This window comes from Panthera onca, chromosome A3 (assembly GCF_046562875.1).
Source record: "Panthera onca isolate mPanOnc1 chromosome A3, mPanOnc1 haplotype 2, whole genome shotgun sequence".
NCBI classification, from domain to species: domain Eukaryota; kingdom Metazoa; phylum Chordata; class Mammalia; order Carnivora; family Felidae; genus Panthera; species Panthera onca.
In genome coordinates, this window is record NC_138341.1 from 71162894 (window position 1) to 71179415 (window position 16522).

Genomic DNA, 16522 nt, shown 5'->3' on the forward strand with positions numbered 1-16522 from the left:
ACAAGATTCTCTGACTAAATCAAGAAAGGTTTGTTTGGAATTTCATGACAGCCAATGATCAATGACTTGATCAGTAAACTTTCTGGAGAGATGGGTCATCATTTGTGGCCTTAATCTCTAATGTGTTAGTAGCTCCATGCTGAGAACAAACATGTCCACAAATGCTCACTAATCAATCACTGAAAGTATGTGAGTGGTGAGTACCAAATAAAGCTTTGGTGTGCATGAGTCTAGGGTTAGTTACATTTGATAAATTCATTCTGGCACAAGTAAAGAAAATGTAGTTGGTTTGTCTCTTAACTTTCAATGTTGTCAAAACAAAATCTTCAAGTGACAGTGTTATAAGTACTTTCTGTTAGGTTCTTTGGTGTGTTTCTTTGTTTAGCACAAATTAGAAATGTGTTCCTATTTGCAATTTCAATAAGCAAAGTTAAAAGACATTGATTCTTTCTCTAGTTTTGGAAGGTTAATTCTCTATGTTTCTGCAGACTTACAGTGAGGTCATTTATCCGTTCCCAAATGTGTACAAATGGGTAGCTCTATATTTATTCTGTCTGATTTCTCCTTTTATTGGCTGGGACCATAACAAACTAATTATTATTTTTTATTTATTCACTCTTCCAGATAATGCATTTTGGACAGTAAAAATAATATCAGTTTGATATTCAGTTTGCACATAGGATTTCATGGCTGTCATGCCTGATTAGGGCAAAGGCATTTCTTTCTCTTTGCCTTAAAGCTACAGCAAAATGCTGTGAGTAATTTGTACATCAATGACTCCTTCACACCCTTTCTAGGGAGGTGGATAGGCATCAAATGTCTGTTAGGGAATGGTGCCTTCCGAATCAATCAATAAATAATCTGAGGGGCTCCTGGGTGGCTCAGTCGGTTAAGTGTCCAACTTCGGCTCAGGTCATGATCTCACGGTTCATGGGTTCGAGCGCCTCATGGGGCTCTGTGCTGACAGCTCTGAGCCTGGAGCCTGCTTCTGATTCTTTTTCTCCCTCTCTTTCTGTCCCTCCCCTGCTCACACTGTCTCTCTCTGTCTCTCAAAAATAAATAAATGCAAAAAAATTAAAAAAAAGATAAATAATCTGAGTCTTTTAGTATATTACAGGCTATAATATTAGAGACAGAAATATTTTAACAATGTTAAATGAAGTCAGAAGATGTGTCATAAAAGCCCATCATGTTCTATCCCTAAACCAGCCCTCCTGGCAAAACAAAAGGAAATTTGAATTTAGATCACTTTCAGGATTTCTTGAATAACAACTTTGAATAAACTGATTCTTTGACTTGGGAACTTTATGCACCTCACTCTGAACAATTTATTCGTCTCAGGAAATTTTATTTCTTCTCTCTGTGCAACTCAGCCCTACTCAGCTTCCTTCATTTCTAGGGGGGGAAATGTGTTGGTTTTGTGTAGCTGCATAGCAACTTAATTAAGTAAATGATTTTATGAAGGGAGAACTTAATTAGAAGATGAACTTTCTAACTATTTCTTCCTTTTACTTTTCCTAGCAAGAGATATTGTCAGAGAAAATTGGACAGTATTTTAGAGATGAAAAGAGAATACATATCTATTGTTTTGAAGACTGGGCAAGTAGGAAAAGTAGGCCAAGTCCCTGGGCTGCATTTGTGGACCATTTTCTTTTCACTGATATGTTTGACATCTACACAAAATATAAGACAATAGAGTTGGCCAAGATTAAATGTAGGCTTTGCATTATCCATGTTATGTCTCAATTTTCTTGCAAGAATACTTTTTTTTTTCTCCTCAGTAGAATTATTTGACTATAAACCGATGAGTGAATCCATAAATATCCTTCTCTTCTATAATGAAATTTTAAAACACTACAACCAAGATAATCATAGCCTTTACTTTGATCAGACATCAGTAGGCAGCTTGTTTATACTCTATAGTTTGTAAGAAAAAAATCAATATGTGTTTTTTTCTGCTATAGTATTTGGATATGGTGTCCCCCAACCCTAAAATATTTCTTCTATCCTTATCCTTAAGTCTCTTGTAATGACTTGTAGAAAAATGTTTCTTACCAGCTATTTTTTTTATTTTACCAAGTTATCCAGTGTCTAGTAGAGTACCTCAATAAATATTTATTCAACGAATGAATCAATACCTCTGTTTAATACCAAGAATTCAGCCTAATCTTAAATAATAGTAAGCTGTTGCCTTGCAACTGCTCATGACAGCCTTAGGATTGGAATGAGAAGCCCACATTATATTCTGAAGTGTAATATTTTTGCTTTCTTATCCAAAACATTCCAATAAACTAGCAGGAATTGTTGGTGGTGGGGGAGGAATAGCAGAGGGGTGAAATGCCATTTGCTCAGATTTTTAGGAATAGATTAGACATCCATCTCTTCTGGTGTTTTAAGCAATTACCGGCCAGGTGTATATCAGCTGTGTTATGTCAGGACTTTCTAATGCCATTGGACTTTTTTATCAATGATGATATCACAAAATAGTCAACCCCGGACTGAGTTTGTGGGTGTAAAAGGGATAAAGTAGACATCATTAAGCAATGTTTGCAGCTAGGAGATTTAGGAGGAAAATGTGTGTGTGGTGAGAGAAAGAGGATTAGGAAAAAGCAATGACTTCTGAGGGTTGTGTCAGTGTCTCACTTTTGGAATAGGGCTGGTAGTCTGCCTCCTGCAATCTACTTATTTGGTCCCCAGACTGGTAATCAACACTTGGTCTACATTTTATCAAATGACTGCTTGAAGCATGGTGAGGGTTTTCTTAATAGAGTTTTGCTAGTAGTTTGTGTGCCATGCTGTGGAACCCATTCCACAGCAAGGCACTGACTTTATAAGAAATTTTGTTCAGTTTTCTATTACCTGGAGTCTTTACTGAATCAGTTCTGCATAATATCTTTAATGGTGACCATGTATCTCTGTTAGATATGTGGTAAGGAAAGACCTCTTTCTTGGTACTATGATTTTTCAAATTAATTTTTTAAAGTTTATTTATTTATTTTGAGAGAGAGCATGCTGGAGAGGGGCAGAGAGAGAGAGAGGGAAAGAGGGAATTCCAAGTAGCCTCTGCTCTATCAGCGTAGAGCCGGACATGGACCTTGATCTCATGAACCATGAGATCATGACCTGGGCCAAAACCAAGAGTTGGACTCTTAACTGACTTAGCCACCCCCACACCCCACCAATTATTTTTGATTAGTATGGGCAGCTATATCTCAAAGCACTTTTTACTGCTTTTCAGAAAAAATTTATAGTTCTAAATTCAGACCACACAAGTGATATTACTTGAATAGTTGACTTAATTTTGGACTACCTTGAAATTCTTTGCCTTGATAGCTTGAGGTTTCTGTATCTAGATGTTCATCTTCCCAGGATATACCAGAGTAGCCTTCTCTGTTTGAATCAGACTTTATGTTTAATTACTTTCAAGTAGCCAGGCAAGAGAAGGCCCCAGCTGTACCTGTTCCTAATTAACTCTTATTAGGTGTTCTGCTTCATTGAAGGTTTCCAAAATAAAGAGGAGTTCAAGACATAAGCAAAACAGTGTTGTCAAGTTTTGGCTTTGCCAGTGAGATGTGTGATTTGGAAAAATAATTCCTCAAAGCTTCAGTTTCCATAGCTGCAAATAGCACATTTTTTTCAGGTGATAACGAAGACACTTCCGGCTCTGGAAGTCTATGACCTCTTGAGCGTTTATGTGGTTATAAGGTCTCCCCCATGAGAAAGCCTTTCTTTACCTGGCCCAAAACAGAGATCTTCCTTCTTCCTTGCCCATGGCTTTAATTTAACTTTCTTTTCCAGGGCACGAACTGACTTATTAACTTTTTCCTGAATTGTCGCTCCAGATCAGAATCTAAAAATTATTAGGATTTTAACAGATCCTTGTGCACCTGGAAGAGTCCATATAGCACCCTGTAGGCTGGTGAAGACTATGGGTGTAGTGGTGTGCCATATCTACTCCACCCAAGTTATTAACACAATTAATTCCCCTGGAGGATTTTTAGTAGTTGTTCTGATCTAACAAACTTTCATGCCTTAACTTCTCTTTTGATCTTTTCTGCAATCTAGATTGCCCACTAGTCAACAACCTCCATGTTGTCGATTGTACAGAGACCCATTCCCAATCCATATATAACCTAAGAACAAAGGGTTCCTGTGGATGTCAGTCCTGCCCTATTCCAACAGCTTGCCTCAGGTGTTTCCCCTACATCTTCAACCTGCCAGTCCAATCTTAAGCCAGCTGCATGGAGATTTGTTATATCCAACTTCATAAGGCAGCATTCTTTGCTGCTTGCATCTGACACCTGACAGGTCTATTTGTCTTAGATCAGTCCTTATACTCTTGGTCCTGATTAGCAATATCCTCACTACCTCCCTGGTACTACCCCTGCCCTCTCCTTAAGATATCAACTTCCAAACCAAGTATAATGTTAGGCACACAGCAAATGTCATCAGCTAGGTGGAAATATGTTCTGTTTTGTTCCATTAAGTGTTACTTTGAGAGTAAAAGGTAGCCATTCCTTAAGGCTTAAATTGCATAGATCTCAGCAGGCAGGATAGATAGAAGTAGACAGCAAGGAAGAAGAGCCCATAAATCCTGAGGTTTAGAACTTCCCTGACTTTTTGTCTCACTGGACTTCTCTCCATACTCTCTTACAGGATCTATAGATGCTAGGCTTTTGCATCACTTTTTATTTCTAGGAAGCTACTCTGAGAAAGTCAAGGTCTCCAAGGAATATAGGAAACACAACTGAGAACTGAAGCAATATATGACCAAGAAGTCTTTTTTTTTTGTCCTGAAGTTCACAGCAAAATAAGATATTGTAAGGAGGCAAGAGTTTAGGATGTGAACTAGCTCATGAAGAAACATATGAGGTAGCATAACTGCACACACTTGACCATCTCCACGTGTACTTTAATTTTAAGTTCACTTCCATGGATTTTTCAATGCCTTAATGTCTGTTTTGAAATTATGATGTTCCCACCGCCCTGGGATCTATACAATTAGCACACTTTGGCAAGAGCAAAATAAAGTTTAGGTCAAATGTATTTCAATTCCTGTGTAAACAACGCATGGCAGCTGGAAGTTGTTTTAGAATTGCAGATGGGAATAGGTAATTCTGCATCCCTATGTGTATCAAAACGCACATGCTCAAAACCACCACAAATCGAACTTTTTCTTCATACCTGTTCGATAGAGTTGTTGGGACCATTTATTTCTTTAACTACTATTGACTTATCCTAACAGTAGACCAACCGATATCTACCAGGCCTTTGTTAGATGTTTGTCCTTTTTTCTCCCCCCTGAATAAAGCCTTGGGCATGGGAGTAGAAATCAGTAATTGCAAATTTTTAATTCCTGACAGGCAGGGTTTTACTCTCTCTGGCCTTTAACAGCCCATTTAGCCTCTTCAGGCTTTACCCATCAGCAAAATGTAAATAGCTGAATTAATGTGAATAAAGGGCTTTGAAGATGAAAACTCTTCTGCACTATAAGTGGCAACAGAGCCTTTCTTCCTTTATTGAAAAAACATTTATTGAGCTTAGTGTCAATTCTGTGCAGAGCACTTTAGGAATCATAGAGATGTACATTGCCAAGGTTTCTGTCCTTGAGGGAGGGTCACTCCCATCTTCGTGACACCCAAACCTAAACTGGGAAGTAGTGACTATTTCAACATTGGGCTTGGCTAGCAATTGCATGACTGGTTACGTCTTGAAGATACACATTTACCAAAGAAAACACTAATTCATTATCCACAATCATAAACTCAGAAGTAAGGTTTGTTTGTCAGTGATAGTCAAAGTCAAAACTCTAGCCCCTCAGGATGCTCCAGGACAAAAGTGTTAATGATTAACGAAGTTAGGAAGGAGCTACGTTAATACCATTCTCTTAAAGATTTACAGTGAATATGCTTACAGTTTTTCAACCCAAACTGAGAAACACATTTTTGCAAATCTCCTCTAATTTTACTCCATTGAATATTTACATCCAAATAATTCTAGAATCTTACAGAATTAAAGTGGGTTTCAGAGGTGTCCAAGTTATGTCTGAAAAATGGTTGCAGGGAGGAATAAGCTTCTCTTAATATGGACCAATAAAGACATATTTAAGTCAAATAAAGTGGGCAATGTTTTTTTTTCTTAATTTTTTAAAATGTTTGTTTATTTTTGAGAGAGAGAGAAACAGAGCATGAACAGGGGATGGGAAGAGAGAGAAGGAGACACAGAATCCAAAGTAGGCTCCAGGCCCTGAGCTGTCAGCACAGAGCCCAACGTGGGGTTCAAACTCACAAGCTATGAGATTATGACCTTTAGCTGAAGTCGGGTGCTCAACCATCTGAGCCACCCAGGTACACTGAATATTTTTATTGGCTTTTATTTGAACTGTTTATAGGGTGGCTAAATACTTGAGTAGCTACAGTACATAATCCTAATGTGGCCCAAAATAGGCCCTCTCTTATTTTTTCATGGTAAGCCTATAAAGACTTTTTTTTTTTTACATTTTATTTTTTTATTTTTAAAGATTTTTATTTTCAAGTAATCTCTATACCCAATGTGGGGCTCAAATTCACCACCTGGCGTCACATCCTCCACCGACTGAGCCAGACCAGGTGCCTCTGTTATTTTATTTTTTTTAAGAAAGCAGATTGGTCCATCAACTTGATTTTCACATTTCATCCCAATGTCTCTGTATGTTTGAATCATTAATTTAGTTTTTTATTATGACACATGGAGCATGGTTCATGAAACTTAGCAAATAAATTGTTCAAGCAAAATAATTTTCTTCTTTAACATGTTAGTTCTCCACCCTTTCTGAGTATCTGACCATTATTTTATTTTAATACAAAATTTCTATATAAAATTGACTTTAATTTTCTACTAATCTATTTTCTCTGTGGGAAAAACTACCCTTTTAGTTATATTCCAGTAGAAATCTGCCAAGGCAGTAAACTTTACCATCTTTGCTTCACTAAATTATGTTCAACTTCAGTAGAGTATGCGTTTGGACTAGTCAGAACTGTATCCAATTATTCAGTTTAAGCAGAGGTGATAGGAACTTTAAGCAAAGAAAGCTGACTTTACTTCCCTCTAGTTTTATATAAGTAGGACTTCAAGACAAAATGCTTTAGTTTTCAAATAAATATTGTAAAACTGAGGTTTTCAAATAGAATAATTTCCTTTCTTTGGCTTTCTGTGCCATCAACAAAGACATCATCAAAAACATGAGGTTTTCTTTGAGTTTTACCACCTTGAGGATTAATTTGCTTCAGTTTGGTTTGCTATTCATGATAAGTGTATTCATTTTTTTAAACTGTGTGTTTATTAGGAGTATTTGGATTTAAATTCATGTTATCCATGGTATTCTTTTTGAGCATCAAAATGCATGCAGAAAGCAAAATGAGAGTAATTTCACTCCTACTTTACGTTCCTAAGAGGCAAATCATCCACATCTTGGAACTCCATCTGTATAAATATTTGTCGTTTAAATCCTGCCTTTCATTGCCAAAGGCAGTGAGATGGTCAAGCTTCTGCCCACATGCTTCCTGATGTTATTGTATTAGCTAAGATTCTTTTTAATGTAAAATGGGGGAAATTTTAACTCAATCTGGCTAAAGCATCAGAGCAAATGTATTGGCTAATGGATTCAAGAAAAAAGCTGGATGCAGGAGAAGAAAGATGTCCTTATGACTCACTGTCTTTCTCTTTTTATTTTCCCACATTTCTATGACTTGCCATGGTACCACCAACCTCACGTCTTCTCAGATATGTTTTCTTAACTATAGCTTCCATCATGTGCCAGGCGACATCAAGTAAGACAAACATCCCAGTTCTCAAAGATCTCTCTGCTTAACATGGCACCTTATAAATATTTGATCAAGGTGTCATGTATCTTATTTTTTTTCTGTTACCAAGATAACCCCTCTTTCAGCCATTTTACATGTGGAAATCTATGATGAAAGGATAAGAATGAAGAATGAAAGACCCAAGGGAGTGAAGTAAGGGAAATTCCTTTTACTAGGTTCATCTCTGCGCGGTGCTCCTTGGGAACTGTTTAAAAGTCCTTTGTCATCAGGCCAATCTTAAAACTGCTTTTTTCTCCTGACCAATTTAGTTTTGCTTCTTACCTTATCTGACCTTTATTATACCCAGAAGAAAATGTGAGAGAATATTTTACTATGATTGAAGTAGCGTAAAAACAAAGTAGCATAAAAGCTTTCATATTTATTTATTTCATTGTAGTTCTACAGCACAGTCCTAAGACTTCCTGGCAGTTCTTGTATCTTTTATATTGACAGATGAATGATAAGAAGTCTAGTAAGGTATCTAGAAAAGAAGACATATTAAAACAGTAACCTATTGCCAGTTTTCTATGGAACCTTGACGATATCAAAGAAGCTGAGAAGATACTGGTAAATCTCAGAAAGCCCAACTCTGAGTAACTCAAGTAGATAGGCAGAACTATATTCAAAATCAAAACATTTTTCATCACGCCATTTCAAGGGGCAAAAAATTCCACACCATGTCAAGCAGGATTTTGAAAATTTCTAGGTCATTTACGATTTAATAATGCTTTTAAAATTTGCTCTTTTTGTTTTTAATGAGGGCAATGTTTGGTACAAAGGTGAAGTGGGTATTAAATAAAAAATGCATTGTTGTTTTTCACTTTACCTTGTCCCTTTAGGGGTCCCCCATGTTTTAGTTCAGATTCAGTTATTGTCGTATATTCAGTTGATAGGCTCTGATTCCCATTATCATCCCAGTGGTTAGAGGGACCAGGAGTGACTGGGGAACTGCAAAGCAGAACTATTAAATTTATATTTACTGCTAATCATTTCAACTCCTGGCAGACAGCCTAATTGCTAGCACAAAGAGGATGCTCGTGAGAATCATGGTCATATAACTTGCCCAGTGACTTTCAGTAAGATACATGGTTTGTGAAAGCTCTTGGCTTATTGGGAGAGTAAATATTATTGCAGCTTGAGTTTCCTTGTGCTGTTTCCAACTCAGGATTTATTAAATATAATTTAACAAAATATCTAATTTAAAGAGATGAGACAAAATGTGATTAGTAGTTTCCCATCCTATGTTTTTGGGATGGGCAGCAATACATAAGCTCCTTAAAAGACCAAAAATGAATCTAGGGCTTTTTCTATGCATAATTCCCATTAATGTTAATAGCTTTTTGTGGGCACAGTTTCTATTAATGTTAATGAGATACACGCTGGAAGAAAAGAAAACTGATCTCCCTTTGCTTCAAGTATTTTCCAGTGTAGCCTGAGAATGAACATCTAATAATAAAATATACTGACTCCATAGACAGGGAATTATTCACCTCCTTCTTTTGTTTTCATTCTGTTTTGGCTTTGCTCAAGTTGTATTTCTGGAAATCTACAAAAAAAAGTACAACTATATCAGTTGTCTCAGCAGTAGCAACTGTTTATTAAACCAGGGATCTCCCATGTTTAGTGTATTACAAGACAATTTTTCTTTTATCTGCAGAACTGTACCAGTAGCTAACACTTGACCAGAGCTTATGTTGTAAGTGTTGGAACAATACTTAACTATGAAGGAAGGTGAGTTATAGTCAGGAAAAAAAAGACACGGAAGGTGTTTTCTTGACATTTAGTCAAGGTCAATCAAACATCTGCAGGGAAAGAGCAATACTCTTATATGTGCTGTGTTCTTAATATGCCAATTTCTGTATTAATGTTTTATATATGTTTACAATCCTGCCTAGGGGTAGCCTTTTAAGAGTCAGTCTAGGGGCCAAAATGAATCAAATACATTTTTATTCTAAACACTGTAATTTCGCTTCCTTTGCTATTGTTGTTTTCCTCTCTTCTGTTCTATGGTCTCTAGAATAAAGCAGCATATTTCCTAACGCAGTAAACAGGTCACTCAAAAGTCACTCAGAATTTTCCAAAGCAAACAAAAGAATAACTACTCCTTGTTAAAAAAAGTTCTTAGGTTATACCACAAAAAAGCCCCCCCCCCACACACACACACACAATGATAAATAGATTGAACTTCATCAAAAAACTCACATCCAAATAGTATCCAGATTCTCTCATATTACCCTGGCATGAATGTGGGCATATGTGTACATGTGGTCAACTCTGTGGGCATATTTTCCATTTTCTTTTCTTTAATTTTCTTTATTTCTAATTTCCATCCCATCTGTAACTTGGTATTCATGTCCCTAGATCAGCATATAAATGAGAATTTCATTAACTTTAAAGCTTAACTGTAACCAAAAATATTAATATTAAAGCCAGAATCTTAGTTAAAATGTTTTTGTGGAAAAAGACATGATCTTTCCTCTCTTTCTTGTCACTGGGTTGTCCCAGTTTCATCTGCCTTTTCAGTTTCTGGCTAAAAAAATGTCTTGAAAGAGAAATAGCTAGATGCCTGTTATCCCCAGGATTTCATATCCTGTCAGCCCTGCTTTCTGGTGCAAGGCCAGACATCTAATCTTATATGCTTAAAGGCACATGGGAGAGAAAACTCTGGAAATATAAGTCTGTGCTACTAAGAGATTTTAAATGAAAAAAGAAGATAATGTAGATTTTATTCAAGTGTACTAATTTTACATTCAAATGCTACTACTGAAATTTAGGACTGCTGAGAATCAACATTGTGATTTGATGGTTAATGTTGCTGCCACATTTTCAATAAATGAAATATTGAATATAGGACTATTACAGTCACTGGCACTGTGCCAGTATTAAGAAGAATATAAGGAAATATAGACAGTTCCAAGTGGGAATCTTTGTGTGTGTGGAGATATACACACACACACACACACACGTACATTATATGTGCACATATATGCACATATATGTATATATAGACACACATATATAAGCAAAAATAACAACAGCAAAATGTGAATATTGCTAAAGATAATAAGTACTTGATTAATGAATGTATAATGAGTCATGAATCAATGGTTGAATAAATTCAAAGGAGCTAAAGAATTTCTAGATGCTGAGGTCACAGCAAGAGATTATGAAATGGTCTTTGAGGAATGTCTTAAGACCAAAATTGTGGTAGTGGGAGGGAAAAGATCTATTTCAAACATTTTAAGTTAAATTTGGTACATATTTACTCACAAAACAACGCTAGATAACAGTATGTATGATTTCTATTATAAGACATTCTAGAAAATGCAGAACTATAGGGAGAAAAATCTGAAGGATGGTTGTCAGGGGCTAGTGACAGAGGAGGGGAAAAACAGTAAGGTTCTGAAATGCATTCTTTGTTGTGCTAGGCACTATGGATATAAGAAAGCATGCCTGCCTTAAAAGAGCCTATAATCTAGTTTGTTAAATTAATCCAAATTAATATGCATGTAGAGGGGAAGATCAATAAGTTGAAATATAGGCATAGTGGATTCTGTTGCACTTTTTGGTGAATCATTTACCCTGTGTCAGCCTATCCTTTTCATTAGGTAAAGTAATAAGATTGACCAATAGATGAATTTTGATATCACTTTTGTTTCTAAAAATTTATGGTCCTATTATTATGGTCCATGTGTTAATAATGAGAAGAAGTGGGCTTTCTTGAGAAGCCACCTGTGATATACACTGAAATATAAATTACATGAAAAATGATGTTCGGAGGTTAGGCAAAGTAAGCACAAAATAACTTTGAGATTCAACTCTCAGTTTCAGTTGCCTATTTGTGGCCACTAGGAGTGTAGGATTTAGTTGGGAAAATATGATATCCCATATTTTTATTAAGGTCAACTGTAGCCATCAATTTCAATCCTCAGTCTCTTCATAGTCTACTAGCAGCATTTTACATGGTTGAATATCCCCTCCTTTGCAAAACACTTTTTCACTTGGTTTCTAGGACCACAGACTTTTTTTCTTTGATTGCTTCTTCACAGTCTCTTTTTCTGTTTTTTTTCTGATGTTTAATTAGTAGAGAACCCTCGTCCTGAGTCCTAGAGCTGAGTCCCATCTCTTTTCTCTTTATGCTCCTTCCCCTGGACCCCATTCTCTCTCATGACTTTAACAACATCTTTATGTGATGCCTTCATATTTGACCTCTAGATCTAGACTTACATCCCCAATTTACTACCCAATCCTGTACAAACTCTTGTTGTCCAAAATTAATCAGATATTCCTTTTCCAGTATACTCCTTCTACAATATTAGCTATCTCAGAAGTTGGCATTCAATACTGTTGCTTTTCCCAAAAACACTGAGGTCATCTTGAGTTCTTCCTTTATCCCATTTCCAATATGACAGCAAATCTGGTTGGCCCTATCTTTTTTTTTTTTTTTTTTTTTTTTTTTTTTAGGTTCTTCCAGCTTTATTTTTGTAAAAAAACAACAAAAAAAAACCCAAAGAGAACCAAGTCACTTTTTTTTTTTTTTTTTTTTTTTTAGGTTCTTCCAGCTTTTGGTTGGCCCTATCTTAACATGATTTGATTATAATTAAAATGTAATAGAAATTTAACCACCTCTCACTATTTCAATAGCCTACTAATTCTTCTCTGTACTTCATTCTATTCCCGAAGAAATTAAGAATGATCTTTTAAAAATTTAAATCATATCAGTCATCTGCTTAAAATCCCCCACATACCGCTAGCCATTATCACCCAGGGTAGAGTCCCAAATTCTTCCACTGACCTGTAAGTTCCTATATGATTTTATGATCTTCCTCTGCCTCCACACTCATACACACCTCTTTACTTCTTAATTACTCTATTCCAACCATACTGCCTCTTTCAACATGCCATGTTTTCTTCTATCTCCAAGCCTTTGTATGTGATCTTTCGTTTACTCAGAACCCTTTTCCTCTAGACACTCACACAGTTCTTTACCTCACCACTTGTGATCTTCATAGAGTCATCTTTTAGTGAGGTGTTTGCCAGTGTGTTTTGCAGTGCTATTTACTAACATTTCCTCTTCTCCTTTCTTATTTTCTTACCAGATCACATACTGTGTATTTCATGTATTTATCCAAGTTACTTTGTTTCCCCATTCTAGAATGAAAGCTGTAGGAGGCCAGAGGTTTTGCCTTTTGTTTCTGTTGTTCCCCAAGTTCAATAGAAGATGTCTGGTGTCTCAAGAACATATGTTAATGGATGCCATATCTGGTAACTGCAAGTTAATCTTTGCCCAACAAGTATTGCAGAACCCACCCAGAACAAGCAATCTGCTGCTAGTGGTCTCAACGCACTTTTCCCATTTGTGCATTTCATGTCGGATGAGATTTAAATGCCTTCACAACAGCCAAACAGGAAGAGCAAAGCCCCGTGTTTTGTGAAAATAGCAAGCGGGGAAGAGATTACAATTCATGTGGGTGATCTCTAGGACACCTGAAAAAGAACTTTTTGCTAGTTGGCTTGAGATAATTAGCATAGTCAAGTGTCAAGCATTGCTCTGGACCTCATTAACACATCTCCTCGGGGAGGCATTTTTACTTGGAAAAATTAGCCTTTCCTCTCCAAAAGCACTGAAAAGACATCTTCCTCTAGCTAGCCTCTGGTGAGAATCTGAGCTTCTCCATTATCACATCTGGTAACAGAAGAGAATATACTTTGATTCATTGTCACATTCAGATAAGTGAAGAAAGAAGCTTCTCTACAAGTGTGAATAGATTTTGGTAAACAAATGGATTTTTTTTTTCTTTTTTGAAAGGATATTTAAACAGCAAGTGTCTCTGCTCTGGTGCAGCTTGGCTGTCTAGACTTGAAGGACTGCCTTCGGTTGTGTTCAGCATATGTTATCACCAAGCATACTTTTTATGAAAATGTACTGACGGTGCGACTTCCTTTCCAAAGATTTTTGAGGAGATTCTCTAAAGAAAATTGCCCTCTCGCTTTGTTTGTCTAATAGGTGCTACTCCATTTCTGCTGCACATTGTTTCCTATTGCACCGTAAATAACCCATAGTTTTATTGACCTTTGACAATCTTTAGGAAAGGTCTAGATTTTGTGGTTTGCTTTAGATTTACTACAAGTACATCAATGATTCAATCTCACTAAACATTAATAATAAGTCACTAGGATGTTTTCTTCCTTCCCAATCAAAAGAATCACAGTCTGTATCCCTCATGTACTTTACTTACACTGTCTTGGATAAGAAGCTTGTATTCTGAGCAGCAAGTGTTTAAGGTAGTTGAAACACAAGGAAGAAGGTGTGAATTCAAGTTCTGCCACTGGCTGGCTGTATGATCCTTGCTAAATTCTCTGTAACTTCGCTTCAACATCTATAAAGTGGGGATTATTACATAATCTGTTTAGTTATTGTGAGGACTAAATGAGGTAAGTGTAGTGCTTAAAATGGTGTCTATCCTGCTCTAAGTGCTTAGTAATGTTAACTCCACTTATTATTACCCCATTGCAAGTTCAAATGTCAGCAATTAACCAAAGCCACTCTTAATCACTGGATCTTATGAAATGATCAGTAGCTTAACCCAAATTTCCTTAGAATGTTTTAATGGAAATAAAGGTTTCGTGGAATTCAGGAGGACAGAGTAAGTGAAAGGTTTTGTTTAAAAATACATAAAAGGACTAGTTTTTCGTGACTTACACTGAATCTGTGTTTTAATAAATTCCAAATAGGAGATAATATTTAAGGAAATAGAGAATATGTATTATTGTCAAATCCATAAGTTCAATGACCCTATCAAATATACATTCATGTTTAAATAGCAAATGAAGACAGTGGGAATGGATATTTCACATTGTGAATAGCATTATCTCTATTACATAGCAGAGGCCTATTTTAAAAAGTAATTATTTTTAACACTTCTAAGAACGAATTTAAGTTAATATGTTTATCCCTAAAAATAAGCTATAAACTGTATCGTGGTTAATAATTTGTTTCCTCTTTCACTGTAAATAACCCATAGTTTTATTGGCTTTTGGCAATCTTTGGGAAGAGTATGTGTGCATGTATGCTTCGTGCGTATGTGTGTGCATTTGAGTCTTTGAACATTTGCCAGAGCGAGTCCTAATCATATTTTATAAAGATGTATATAGTAAAGTATACTTTTTAACCTTGAGATTTAATGGATATCTTCCTCTAGCTCATATATGTTTTGTTTGAAAGCAGTCTACAAATAAGAATATGCAGAGGTTACATTTACATGAGAAACAGGGAAAGTGAGAATAATTTCAAACACAATATTGTCTTTTACTGTTTATTGTTCGCTTCTTCATCAACAATAGAAATCTATTAACGATTGCTCTAAGCAGAATTTATGATGGATTACAGAGAACTAATTGTGTGCACATGTGAAAATATAACAGGATATTTCTTTCATTGAATTAAAAACATGTTTCTTTTTTTTAATGTTTATTTATTTTTGGGAGAGAGAGAAACTGCATGTGGAGAGAGGGGCAGAGAGAAAGACACAGAATCTGAAACAGGCTCCAGGCTCTGAGCTGTCAGCACGGGAGCTAGAATCCACAGTGAGATCATGACCTGAGCTGAAGTCTGGTGTTTAACCCACCAAGCCACCCAGGCGCCTCTAAAAACATGTTTCTAAAAAACTCATGAAAGTGCCTTTTTGTGATACTTACAAGACTGCATATTTTGTATCAGTTTTCACAAATGCTACTGGAAAAGTTAAAAAGAGCCAAACTGAAATACAAAAACAACTCAGGTAAATACAGGAAGATGGCATGAAAACATCCTGGTTAGGTGGCAGTTGCAAGGATTGATATGTGAACTAGAAGGCTTTGTGATACATTCATATATTTTGCTTCCTTTTTGCTTTATTAGCTGAATTAGGATTTTGAAGCAAAATCTCTTGAGCTAGGATTACAGTGTTTTACTATGTTTGCCACTCAATCTGGAAAAGACATTTTCTACGTTTTACATTCAAATGATAGATTTTTTTTTTTATGGGCCTCCTCTTTGAACCTTTCTCTGTTTACTGTAAGGTTTTGCATCTCCCTAATCCCTGCCATAGGCTTTACACATGACAAAGAAAGCTCGGATAAAGGACTAGGAGAAACTTGCAATTTCTTTGGGGGCTTTTTAGAAGGATTTACATGCACAGTTAATTGTAACTTCTGCTTATATTTTCCCAAATAGACGAAAGCTTTAAAGTGTCTACCTTAGGAACATATTTAGCAGAAAAAGTGTCCCATATGTAGAATCAATGAATTTTGATTTTTTTATTATTTTCTTTAAAAAAACATTTTCAACACACCCAGCCTTAAAAAAAGCACATAATGTTTAGAAATTCTGACAAAACAAAACCTGGAAATAAGATGATGCAGTGGCTACTTCTGGCTAAAGTTCTGATACGCTGTTTTTCAGAGTAATATGTGGGAAGATTCTAACTTGGATTGGGTGAGCATCATGAAAGTCTCAGTGTCACAGAGACAAGACACATCTTTTCTGAGCCTACTGGCAGATATAAATCTAAAGCTTATCAGAAAGTCTTCAAGACCAACTAAAAATGATAGATTGGCACACGGGTATTGTACCTTTTGCAATGTAGTCTTTCCGCAAACAAAAATTAATCTGGCTTTAAACAGGGTTAGTGCAGACATAG

The 16522-nt window shown here is 36.1% G+C and overlaps 1 protein-coding gene and 1 long non-coding RNA gene across 25 annotated transcripts in view; one reads left to right on the top strand and one right to left on the bottom strand.

Moving 5' to 3' along the window:
• The window catches only part of NRXN1 (neurexin 1), a 1127584-nt gene that overhangs the window by 911059 nt on the left and 200003 nt on the right, over positions 1-16522 (top strand). The gene's annotated exons all lie outside the window — the stretch shown is intronic.
• Positions 8235-14175, bottom strand: LOC132661602 (uncharacterized). Its single transcript, XR_009602309.2, has 3 exons — positions 14081-14175; positions 9332-9387; positions 8235-8322 (listed from the first exon to the last, which is right to left on the bottom strand). It is a non-coding gene; the product is annotated as an uncharacterized LOC132661602 (long non-coding RNA).